This window comes from Balaenoptera musculus, chromosome 2, assembly GCF_009873245.2.
Source record: "Balaenoptera musculus isolate JJ_BM4_2016_0621 chromosome 2, mBalMus1.pri.v3, whole genome shotgun sequence".
Taxonomy (NCBI): domain Eukaryota; kingdom Metazoa; phylum Chordata; class Mammalia; order Artiodactyla; family Balaenopteridae; genus Balaenoptera; species Balaenoptera musculus.
In genome coordinates, this window is record NC_045786.1 from 138,143,284 (window position 1) to 138,156,891 (window position 13,608).

General features: G+C 39.3%; 1 protein-coding gene across 5 annotated transcripts in view; it reads right to left on the bottom strand.

Moving 5' to 3' along the window:
- Positions 1 to 13,608, bottom strand: part of WDR89 (WD repeat domain 89) — a 35,071-nt gene that overhangs the window by 20,347 nt on the left and 1,116 nt on the right. For 4 of the 5 annotated variants that reach the window (XR_005018941.1, XR_005018940.1, XM_036845164.1 and 1 more), the window contains exon 2: positions 2,916 to 3,044. The exons of the other annotated variant lie outside the window; for it this stretch is intronic. The gene's annotated coding sequence lies outside the window, so the exon portion shown is untranslated. The remainder of the gene's footprint in view (positions 1 to 2,915; positions 3,045 to 13,608) is intronic. 5 annotated transcript variants of the gene reach the window in all.

Consider the following 13,608-nt stretch of genomic DNA (forward strand, 5'->3'; position numbering starts at 1 on the left):
AGAATTACAATGTTATTTATTGCCCTACAATCTTGGACAAATCTCCATCCTCATCCTGTTTTTTTAACAGGCAAAATAAGGGTATTACAAGGACTCGCACAAAGGATAATAGGTCCTTGGGCCTTATGGTCCTCTATAATGGGCCTTATGCCCTGTAAACCTTCCTTATTCACAGGATATTTGTTTATTCTTAGGAGGGGTTTTGTGCGGTCAATCTGGATCATAATGGGAGGGGCACCATGAATCGTGCCTTTTTCTGTTAAGAATTTTGTCCAAAGATTAGGGAATACCAGGTTTAATAGGGCGGATGAGTACAAAGTTTGGACTGCCTTGGTTTGTAGAGTGCAAATAATTGCAAAAGGGGTTAAATTTTCCTAAGTGTTGAATTCAAACTCAAGGGATATTTCTGCCTTTTGAGAGAGAAAAAAAAAAAAAAAGGCAGCATTGTATTTCTCCAGAAAATCTCATCCCAGTAAATGTTTGGGAGCAGGCATTTATCTTGCAAAGGTCCAGACAAAAAAATATGGGCTGAGAAATAAGGACACATTGCAGTTTTTTTAAGACTCCCACTATTTGAACATACATATTACTCCAAGAAAGGGACTGTTTAACTGTAGTGGGGTTCAGCACTTGTAAGAGTAGCTCCTGTGTCAATTAATACTGTAAGGAGGGACTTCCCTGGTGGCGCAGTGGTTAAGAATCCGCCTGCCAATGCAGGGGACACGGGTTCGAGCCCTGGTCTGGGAAGTTTCCACATGCCACAGAGCATCTAAGCCCGTGCGCCACAACTACTGAAGCCTGTGTACCTACAGCCCATGGTCCACAACAAGAGAAGCCACCACAATGAAAAGCCCGCGCATGGCAACAAAGAGTAGCCCCAGCTTGCCGCAACTAGAGAAAGCCCGCGCACAGCAATGAAGACCCAACGCAGCATAAATAAATAAACAAACAAATAAATAAATTTATTTTTTTTTTAAAAACTGTAAGGAATCTGTCCCTCATCTGTATGAGTAGTTTCCTCCAGTCTATTTAATGGCAGAACAAGGAACAGTCCCTGTGTGTCCTTGGAGTCCCATCACTGGGGGTGGGTTTGGCCATGGGTTCTTAGAAGGTTGTGACTATTTGGATTTCAATTTGTAGCGATCCTTTTTCCATGGTCAGGTTTTTTATAATAATGACATAGTCCTGTAGGATGGATTTGCTTTGGAGTTTCTATCCATTGGTGTTGTAGATTCAAAATCTTAGTTGTCTTTTTTCTAGAGTCACCTTCTATGATGTGAGCTAATTTATTAGCCAGATTGACAAGGTCAGGGGTGAACACTGTCTCCCATTCTATACAGGTTCTTTTGACCAACAAGGATAAGTTCTTGTGCAGGCCATCTACACACATGGAATTAAAAGCCACCTGAGTGGGGACTTCTCTGGTGGCGCAGTGGTTAAGAATCAGCCTGCCAATGCAGGGGACATGGGTTCGAGCCCTGGTCCGGGAAGATCCCACATGCCGTGGAGCAACTAAGCCCCTGCGCCACAACCACTGAGCCTGCGCTCTAAAGCCCGAGAGCCACAACTACTGAGCCCGTGAGCCACAGCTACTGAAGCCCGCGCGCCTAGAGCCCATGCTCCACAACAAGAGAAGCCACCGCAATGAGAAGCCCGTGCACCGCAACGAAGAGTATCCCCCGCTCGCCGCAACTAGAGAAAGCCTGCGCACAGCAACGAAGACCCAACACAGCCAAAAATAAATAAAATAAATAAATTAGTTAAAAAAAAAAAATACCGTTTTTTTTTAAAAAAAAAAAGCCACCTGAGTGGACTCAACATCTATGGGGAGTCCAGAATTTTCTTTGAAAACAATTTGGAGTTTGTTGTAATAGTCATGGAAGGATTCGGCAGGCTTTTGGATGCATACCTGAGTTTTATTCCAGTCCACAGGTTTGGGGAAGGCTCTAGGGATTGTTCTGTGCAGCCTTTTGGCTATACGATGAGGTTACCATATAAAAGGACTACTGGTTGGTTTAGCTTACACCCTAGAAGTTGTTCAGGGTTTCCCCAAACTGCATTTTTAATCCATTGTGGGGCCTGACATTCTCCAACAAGCAAATGAACTAATTAATAGAGACCAGAGAGACTACATTGGTAGGTTGGGGTTACAATACTGAATTCCTCAGCAAATGTATGGGGATCCTCAGTTACCTTGGGGAAATCCTTAATTACAGCCCTAATTTTGGTCTTTGTCCATGGGGCGTAGGAAATCTAGGGCAGTTTTTAGTAGGATGCTCAGAAGGTCTCATTTTGAAAAAGAAGATCTTAATGGGCTCAGTTTGGTGAGGAACGAAAGTAAATTCAGACAGAGGAGAGACTCAGGAAGGGGCAAGGAGGGATACAGAGGAGGTGGAACAGTGGGATTAGAAAGGACCTCAGTTAGCACTGAGGAAAAGGGCTCTGGAACTTTTTTATCCATCTTTGGTTGTTTATTTGCTTCAGTTAATGTAGAAACAATAAGGAGGCAATTTTAGAATCCTGAATGTTTAGTAGCCTCTAGATACCAATTAAAATAACAATCCCACTCAGATTGCTTAATATTGTAGCCATGGTCTTCTAACTTAGTTCAAAGAAAACAAGTTTGGGGAGATCAAAGGTTCCACAAAATGACAAATGGAGTTCTATGTTATCCTTTGTAAGATTGGTCTATTTAGTCAAACATGCACATGAGGAAGGACCACAATTTTTTTAACATAAAACTGGCTAGGATTCCCCAAGGGGGAGGCCACCTTTAGTACATTCAGATGACTAGATAAAATTATCAGAAACAAAAGAGTACTTACCAGAAAGACAATCTGTCTTTATCTAGATTTTGAATAAAGTAAGACAGCTCAACCAAAAGGAGGTAGCTGGAGATCTGAGAGGAGACTTACCAAACTGAAAGTTACAGCGACTCACAGAAGCAAACAGTGCAAAGGACTCAAGTGCAGGAACCTCACTTGATCCCGGAAGTTCAAGTGGTTGGCGCCTTCAGATCACTTATGACACCATGTAATGTCAACCTAAAAGAAAAGAGGTAAGCTGAGGCAAACTCGAGTTACTGAAAATCGAGTTTATCCTGGAGTAGCAGAGATACTGCAGTTCGGGACACGCATGCTGCAGTAAGCTACAGGTGAGTCCACTGAAGGTTTAGGTTGGGTTGCATTTATGGGCAAGGAGTGCAAAAGGGGAGGGTCCAACTAGGAGCCATGCAGAGGGTTCACTGGCTCAAAGACGGAGAGATTCATTGGTCAGAGGTTAAGTTTCACTCTTTTGTAAATCAGGCATTTATGGGAAATCAGTCTCTCAGTCTTTAAGTTTCATTGTTCTGAGAGGACAAGTGTGAGATTCTCCATTCCATATCCTTCAATTCCATTTTAGATTAAAATCCTTTTACAGTTTTATCCACATCAGGCTGGAGGGACATATGGGGGTAGCCAAGGGAGGATGTAAAATAGACATTTGGATACATCACTTTACAGCTCAGGAGGAAAGTATAAAACTGGGTCATCAGACTATAGGAAATAGGCAGTAGTTAAAAACTAGGGAATTGGATGAAACTCCTGAAGGGGAATTATACAGAATGATATAAAACAACAGGTCAAGAACGGAATCCTGAGGGCTTCCCTGGTGTCGCAGTGGTTAAGAATCCACCTGCCAATGCAGGGGACATGGGTTCGAGCCCTGGTCCGGGAAGATCCCACATGCCGCGGAGCAACTAAGCCCGTGCGCCACAACTACTGAGCCTGCACTCTAGAGCCTGCGAGCCACAACTACTGAAGCCTGCAGGCCCTAGAGCCCATGCTCCACAACAAGAGAGGCCACCGCAATGAGAAGCCCATGCACCGCAGCAAAGAGTAGTCCCCGCTCGCCGCAGCTAGAGAAAGCACACGCGGAGAAATGAAGACCCAATGCCGCCATACATACATACATATATGCATACATAAATAAATAAATATAAATTAGGAAAAAAAAAAGAATAGAACCCTGAAACACCAGTTAAAGGAATGGGCAGAGGAAAAATAAAAACTATAAAGGAGACAAAGAAAAAAAAAGAACCCGAAGAACCTCAGAAAAGTGACCAAACAATAGACAGCTAGTATTAACTGATCATTAATAACTAGGTTCCTGTATCAGTCTCTTCACATGCATTGCTTCATTTAACCCTACCAATAACCCTAAAAGATAATCTTTTTATTACTGCTGTTTAGGTGAGGAAACTGAGGCTTAGAGAAATAGGTATTGCACAGTAGTTAAGAGAATGGGTATACCGCCAGACTGTCAGGGTTCAAATTCTGGCTTCACCAGCTGCATAGCACAGGGAGATCAGCTCTGTGCTTTGTGACCACCTAGAGGGGTGGGATAGGGAGGATGAGAGGGAGACGCAAGAGGGAGGGGATATGGGGATATATGTATATGTATAGCTGATTCACTTTGTTATAAAGCAGAAACTAACACACCATTGTAAAGCAATTATAGTCCAATAAAGATGTTAAAAAAAAAATTCTGGCTTCACTAGCTATGTGTTTCAGCTTCCTATTCTTTAAACAGAGGTTAACAGTTCCAACCTAACAGGGTTGTTATAAGATATAAACTAATTACTACATGTTAAGTGCTCAGAATGATGCCTGGCCCGAAAGACCAAGAAGTGCCAGCACAGAGAACTTCAAAGAAATGCAAGTGTCAAACGATAAACTTGCAGAATAACCTATTAGATTTTACATATATATATACATATCCCCCATGCTGTTAACCATGATAACTGACATCAAACTGAATATATACACTGGGGGCGAGGGGGGCAGGGAGACAAGCAGACTAGATAACTTCTACGGTGAATTCACAGTATGAAATGTTCTCCCCAAAAGTCACCAAACAGAAAGATGCTTTAACACTTTAACATACTAATAATTCTTTTAATTTCCACTGTTAACCAGTGCCTGAAATAAGGTTAAGCCAGAATGAGGCTTCCTAATACTGGAGAGCTTATAATCATGTCCACATATCTCTCATACAAAAGGCAACAGTTTATAAATATTTATAAATTGATAGTTAAAGATATCTTCTTTTACATTTTGAAGTATAGATTCACTATTTATTACTCCAAATTAGATGAGTATCCAAAAGGGATCTATTGAAATAGAAATCAAAACAGTGGTAAAAACCCTTAAACATAAATATTTATAGCTTTATATTCATGTAAAGATTCAATAGGACAGACCAGTTCTCTTAACCACTTTGTGCCATATCACGGGAAGATCAGAATCTAGTTAAGTTCTAAACTCATTTCCTTTCCTCTGAACACAGTGAAAGATCCTGATATTAGAGAAATAACCAACAAAAGGCATAATTCTTGAACCATGCTACAGAAGCCGGATATTAAGAGGAAAAAAAAATTCCATGCTTACTGTACAGATCTGATGTGAAGGATAAAAAGGACTGGAAATAATGTACTGTCAAGTTTAACTTTACTAAACATGAAGACTTAAGCTATCAAATTCTTTTTTAATACTTGCCTTCTTTGTTCATGGCACTGATGACTACTGCCATCAAGCAACAGGTGCAAAAATTAGAGAATGACAAAAAACATCATTCAGGACTTAATTACAAAGTCTCTAAACAGAATAAATTTCCACTGTCACCCAGGATAACTGAGATTTTCTTAAGTTGTTTTTTCCTCTTCACCTGGCAATATAAATTCCTACCTCTATGTGAACTCCTAGATTTTATCCTCAACCCTGATCTCTCTTCAAAATTCCAATCCTATATTTCTAATGTCTGCCTAGACCTCTACCCCTGAACGTGCTGCCAAAACTTCAAAATAAATATACTCAAAATGTAACTCAAACATATATTCTTCATCTCTGTTAACTGCACAATCTTCTCAGTCACCAAGGCTCAAAATCTCAGAATTACCTTTGATTAAAGGGAGGCAAACGACAAGACTCCCCTAGCTAATAAAGCCTACCTTGAAAATCTCCCTTTACATCCATCTCCTCACTGTTTGTCCTGCCACTATCCTCCTGTTTTCCATTACCTCTCGCCTGCAACTGCAATAACCTCCGCTGTGCCTGATACAGAGCATGACAGGAAACACTTGACTTAACATCTGATTCCTGGCCAAAGATGTCAAGAACAGGAAAATTTCTTACTTCCCACACGAGAGATATCATGTGAGAGTTTTATTCTTAGAAGCCAACTTCATGTTGTAAAAAATATTGACAGTATATCAGAAATAAAAGCAAATATAGATTTCACAAACATTTCTTAAGTACATAAAACGAAACACTTAATTTTTATAAAGTCTGACATACATTCTTTTGTTGTTTCTGCATGAACTGCAGATGTTTGAACATGTGAATTACACACTATATTTTATAGCAAGCCCAGACTCATCAATACTTTAATAGGCTAGGCAAAATATTTTCCCCACAATACAACTGCAAAAAGAGTTGCTACTCTCTCCAAGAATCCTACATCATTTTCTTGAGTTATCTAGGTAATACCCATGCTTCAAGATATAGCTCAAATTCTACCAGGACTACAAAATCTTTCTTAACTCAGCCTAAAGTGAGTTTCTACTCCCTCTGAATGCCAAAATATCAACTGTTACTCATTTAGCAATCATATACCAAATATACTAAAGTGTTATTTATCTCTAGTTATATGTTTTATATATTTATATTTGCTTCTTTCTCCAGTATAAAGTATAAACTTCTTAAGGACAGGAACCATACTTTCCAATTCTCTAATATCAATCCTCCACCAGCCTGAGATTAACTCCACAGCTTACCTCACGAAATGCTACTTCCCATGAGAGGAGTATAAAAATATAAACACACACATAACACACTCAATAGAGGCAGGCAGGAGGCAAAGATAAGGAACTACACATAGATGTAAAACAATGACAGTCAAAGACAGGAAACACACACACACACACACACACACACACACACACAGACCAAGCTTTAGAAGCAGCTATCCCTTTTGTGGAGAAATTAAATAGTAATAATATTATCACTATTGATAAACCATCCATAACCACAGTTTAGAGGTAAATTCACTCAACCTCCTAACATCATAGAAAGCACCAGGAAGGCATAACTGAGGAAGCTAAGGAAAGGGCTAGGATTTGGGAACATCACCTTACCATCTTACACAGTACCCTATAGGCAGAAAGTATTCAGCAAACACCTGATGGTTTGAATGCAATTTAATAACTAGATCTACAAACCCAAATTTCAGACCAGTATGTTCAAAATGCAACTCTTCTTTCACAAAATACTTTACGGGATCAAACTAACTCAAAATTCCAGTATAATGCACTAAATACTATGTGCTTTGCTTATATGATATAAACATGCTTTTGATGCCAAAAAGATACATCCACATTATAATCTTTCAAGATTTTAAAAAATAACCCAATGATTCATAAAATTGTATTCTTCCTATTTTTAGAATGGCTCAGGGTATTTGTGTGATTTTCAGGCTCCCTTCTTAGTTCCTAAGAAATAACTTCAATTTGACTTTACAACCTCAGGGTGGGGGGTGGGGGCAGGGGAAGGGGAAGTTTGGAAAGAATAAAATAGCTCTGCAAAAATAATTCAGTGCTACAATAAATACAAATTAATGATAGGCTAATGAAATCACAGTGGCGCAGTTGTTAAGAATCCGCCTTCCAATGCAGGGGACACAGGTTCCAGCCCTGGTCCGGGAAGATCCCACATGCCGCGGAGCAACTAAGTCCGTGCGCTACAACTACTGAGCCTGCGCTCTAGAGCCCGCGCGTCACAACTACTGAAGCCCGCGTGCCTAGAGCCTATGCACCACAACAAGAGAAGCCACCACAATGAGAAGCCCGCGCACCGCAACGAAGAGTAACCCCCGCTCACTGCAACTAGAGAAAGCCCGCGCACAGCAACGAAGACCCAACACAGCCAAAAATTAAATAATTAATTAATTAAAAAACAACAACAAAAACTAACCCTATGGAAAATTTAGCTTCAGTATCTATTCTTTCTTCCTTTCTTGAAAATAGATGCCTGTCATGCATGCTAACAACTTTAGGTCTGAGTAATACAGGGCTGAAGGATTCATGAAGAAAGGGAAGCAGTCTGACAGAATTAGAACCAAGATAAAAATACTCTAACAAGCAGCCAAGAATTGGAAACACAATGGAAAATGAAGAAACGTGTCTCTGAGATGGACCTAGTCAATATGAGTGAGCTGAAAGGTGTTAAAGGTGGAAATGAAGGCAGTATTTTTATGGGAAAAGATCTGCACTAGAAGTAAGGAGGCTTACTTTTTTTTTGCATGTGACCTTCAGTAAATTACAGATCCAATCTGAATCTTGGTTGCCTCACATTTCCACTTGTTCTCTTTACTGATACTTTTGTATGCATCAGTGACATTAACAGCAACTAAGACGTACTGAACTTTTGTTATAATCCAGGCACTGTTCTAAATGCCTTATATGCATTATATCTCATTTAACCTTCCAGACAGCCCTACAAAGTAGGTACACTTACTTCTCCCATTTTATAATTAGGAAGTAAAGCTTAGAAAAGGTAGGTGATATGCCAGAGGTCACTTTGCTCACAAATGCAAAGCAGGGATTGGAATTCAAAACTGGTTTCAGAGCCCACACTCTTAAATACTTTCTTATACTGCCTCTCAAATGATATAAAGGAAATATTTTACAAAGCATTCTTAAATGGCCATTCAAATGTGAAGTCCTGTTATAATTCTTATTTGCACTAATCAAAATGACTTCATACAACCAAGCAACATAAAGTTAAAATATTTAAAGCATAAATATGTGGAAGGCCTTAACAAAGTTTTTTAAGACAGTGGTAGTATCAATGATGTGAAATCCAGTGCAAATTTTAGTTGAATGGATGTGTAAATTTCCAAGTATTTATAGGCTTAGAGACTTAAAATATCAGCTACAAGATATAATTTAAAATATAAGCCATCCCCTAGAGCTTTTTCTCTTTTAGCTATTATTTCACATTAATACTTGATGAATGACATTGAATAAAGTCATTAAGGAAGGAATTTATTTAATAGTGTTTGTCAGGCACTGTTTTAAGCACTTCACAAATATTTACTCATTTAATCCTAACAGCCTACAAAGTAGTTATAATTGGAGCCAGTATTCAACTCAGGTCGTCAGGTTTAAGGATCTGTGCTCTTAACCACTAGCTCCATTGCAATTCAAGGAATGGTGAAATTCTTTTTTTTTTAGGCCAATAAAAAGTACTAATGATCAGGATGAATGTCCACAAAGAGAATGGAGCCATCACTTACCTCAGCATACATACTAATACAAAGGAACATGCAAAAGAAATATATTAACTGATATGGTAAACTAATCTACACTATCAGGAAAAGTTATTAGTCTTTGGAAGAAGAGGTTTCTTTTAATTCTCCTATGAAATTGTACTGTTAGCACACCAAAGGAATGAAATTGGGAAAATAGTATTAATTAACACTAATATTAATTTAAAAGACTTGATAGACAGGATTTTTATCATTTTTTGGTCCAGTCATCTTATGAAGCAGCAAAAAACTTAAAAAAAAAAAATCACTTGAACGAGTGGATTTCACAATAGAATTCATGCTAAACTTGAACCTTTTAAGGTATAACAGATACTTAATATAACCTTATATTTTGTTTATGAAAGAATTACATTTTTCAAAGGACTATAGTATGTTATTTCGTCTGTTTCTCACAACTCCGAGAGTTAAGTAGGAGAAGTACTATTATTCTTATTTTACAAATACGAAACTTAAGCTCAGAAAAGTTAAATATTGTGCATGGTCTAGATATACCTTCTGACTCCAAGTGCTTCTTCTATTACATCATGCTGCCACAATTTTAAGCTTTATAATTTTCAAGTTGTTTCACAGCCAAGAACATTTGGAAAATATACAGTAGAAAACATAATGAAGTTTTATGGTAGTTAAAATGTAAAGAGATTTGCTAAAAAATCTCATTATTGTATGATGTACAAGTTATCTAGCTGAAATGATGAACAAGTTAATTCAGCCAAAATGAACTTGGAACCCAAGAAAAATCTGCATTTAAAGCTAAGTGAAAAAAAAAAAAGCTAAGTGATAGGGAGTTACTTACACACACACACACACACACAAACAAGGTAACTGAATCCAATTTTAAATGCATAAATGTGAAATAACGTAACTCTATAATAATACTATTTTTCAGAAAGTAAAAAAAAAAAAAAATCACTTCTAACTACCATACCTCTCAATCACTTAAATGCTAGCTTCCCAGAGATTATCCGTTTCAAAGATAGTTTTTAAAATTGTTCATTCCGGGACATTCCTGGCGGCGCAGGGGTTAGGAATCCGCCTGCCAATGCAGGGGACATGGGTTCGAGCCCTCGTCCGGGAAGATCTCACATGCCGCAGAGCAACTAAGCTCATGCGCCACAACTACTGAGCCTGCGCTCTAGAGCCCGCAAGCCACAACTACTGAAGCCCGTGCGCCTAGAGCCCGTGCTCTGCAACAAGAGAAGCCACCGCAATGAGAAGCCTGCGCACCACAAAGAAGAGTAGCCCCCACCTGCCACAACTAGAGAAAGCCAGCACGCAGCAATGAAGACCCAACACAGCCAATAAATAAATAAAATAAATGAATAAATAAATAAATAAATAAATAAAATAAAAATGTTCATTCCTCTAGGACTTCCCTGGTGGTGCAGTGGTTAAGAATCCACCTGCCAATGCAGGTGACAGGGGTTCGAGCCCTGGTCCGGGAAGATCCCACATGCCGCGGAGCAACTAAGCCCGTGCACCACAACTACTGAGCCTGCGCTCTAGAGCCCGTGAGCCACAACTACTGAGCCTGCGCTCTAGAGCCCGCGTGCCACAACTACTGAAGCCCGCGCGCCTAGAGCCCGTGCTACACAACAAGAGAAGCCACCACAATGAGAAGCCCACGCACCACAACAAAGAGTAGCCCCCGCTCGCCGCAACTAGAGAAAGCCCGTGTGCAGCAACAAAGACCCAACACAGCCAAAAATAAATAAATAAATTTATTTAAAAAATTTTTTTAAATTTTCATTCCTCTGTATCTATTTCACCTGAATTACTACCCAGCCAAGGAACAGAGAAGGCTGGTGAACCAAATAGGAACATTTAACAAATAAGTGAAATAGCTTAGGTTTGGATTATCAGTTATGTAATTAATTATCGAGAAAACACCCAATAAACTGTACCTTAAGTGCACAAAAATAAAAATGTTGTAGCTATAAACTGTGTACTATACCCTCACAGCCCTAAGTTAGGTGCCGGACCACCCACATTGGACTTGTAAAGAAGACGGCCTAAAACTAGTCTTGTAATCATTAGCTTGACACCACTTTGAGGGAATAAAAGCACTAAAGAAGCTGATAAAGAATTTTTTTGGAATAAGTTATTTGTGGAAAAATATTACAGAATTTTTTCCTTGGGCCCACTTTACCATGCACGACAGTGGTTCAAACTCAGACCTTTTTTTAAAATTTTTTTAAAATTATTATTTTTTATTGGAGTAGAGTTGATTTACAATGTTGTGTTACTTTATGCTGTACAGCAAAGTGAATCTGTTCACATATATCCACTCTTTTTTAGATTCTTTTCCCATATAGGCCATTACAGTCAAACTCAGACCTTGATCTGGTACCCTGTAGGCTGCTGATACAGGAGCCATGCCTGGAAAAGTCCAAGATACTGTGGCTGGATACCTGCTCAAACAGAACAAGGACAAATGGGTGCATCGCACTGCATTGTTATTTATAGAGCAAAGGATGTGAGACTTTTTCTTGTGGACCTGATGATGGCAAAGGTATGGAGCCAGCAAAAAAAGAAATTTGTGTAATAGGTTTGTCTAGAGGCATTTGGACACCAACAGAGTTCACAGGGTGAAGAAACTAAAGGCTGGAAACTAAGGGTTGAGGACAAGTCTTAACAAGTTGGCTACAGGTATTGCCCATTGTAGCAGACTGCTAACTCATCAGCAGATCACTAGCGTAGGCACACAACTAGACTGGTTAGGTGTGGCTATGTGACAGAGTTTTAGCCAAAAGAACCTGAGAAAAAGCAATGTAGGTCACTTCTAGGCCTGGCCCACAGAAATGTCCCACATGTGCTTCTCCTTGCCCTTTACCCTTCCATCTCCATGCAAAAAGCACAGAGACTGTTACAGAGTAGTTCTTATATACTGAATGCCTACTTGAAGCTGGGTTCTTTCGTATTTTATCTTATTCCAACATATCCGTACTGGGTGGGATGGTAACAAACCCAACTCATCAGATTCTGTCTCCTGAGAATTATTAATTCCAGCCAGACATGACAGCAACAGATTATTACCTTCTTCTGAAGATACAACAAAAAACTGAAGTCATCAGAGCTACTATCTCCTTGCTCGGGGGACTAGAGGATATCAATCGTGAGGGACTATCAGTCCAGTTCTCCATGAAGCCTAGTGCATATTCTAGCCTTAGGAGCAATGAGACTCAGCGTATTTAGTTGCATAAATGGCTTCCTTATAATAAATCCCCATCATCTGAGGTCATGCTTCTAAACTAGGGGACACACCTATGACTATAGTAAACTGGCTATTATAAGAAGCCACAAAATAAACTGTCTATCTCCGTAGAACAGCAATGTTATGATGTGGTAATAGTTCAAAATAGTATCAAACACAAATATTATGAAATTGAATGCAATACTCATATGAATTTTTAAGGTAGAAGATTAGAATATAAAGAAATTTCACTCTTCTAAGGGGTTAATTCAGGCTTTGTATCCACATTATCACAGGAATATTCATTTACCTCTTCTGTTTTCCAGGGGAAAAGCTGAAGTACCAACCTATGGTAACTTAGAAGGGTCTTTTCACAGCAATCCAGAAGTCTTTTTTTTTTTTCCTCTTACAGCATATCCTACTAGACTTTAAGCTGCACTAGGATAGGATATGTTTTACCCTTCTTTATACCCTTTGTGGCAAGCTAAATAATGCACCCCCAAAACATCCGAGCTCTAATTCCCGGAACCTATGAATGTTTCCTTATACATCAAAAGGGAATTTGTAATTAAGCTAAGGATCTTGAGATGGAGAGATTATTCTGGATTATCTAGATGGGACCTAAGTATAAACACAAGTGCCCCCACTAAGATGAAAGCAGACGGATTTGACTACGGAAGAGAAGGTGATATGATTACGGAAGCAGGGATTGAAGTGATGTGCTTTTAAAATGAAGGAGCCACAAGCCAAGGAATGTAAGAGGCTACCAGAAGCTGAAAAAGGCAAGGAAATGGGACCTCCCTTCAGAGTCTCCCAAAGTAATCAGAACTCAGAAAAGCAGTTAAATGAGCTGATCTACTTTTGCTTTATGCTATCTACAGCAGTCTGAGGAAAGAATACAAACCAGACAAGTACCACTTCTGCATTCACAGGGAATACTATCCTGAACCCTGGATAAGCAGATAAGTGGGCCACATAAGCTTAAGAGGTATTTCACACTCAAGTGGTACTAGGCTGCATGCTATCCACTGTATGTGTGTATATATATATAA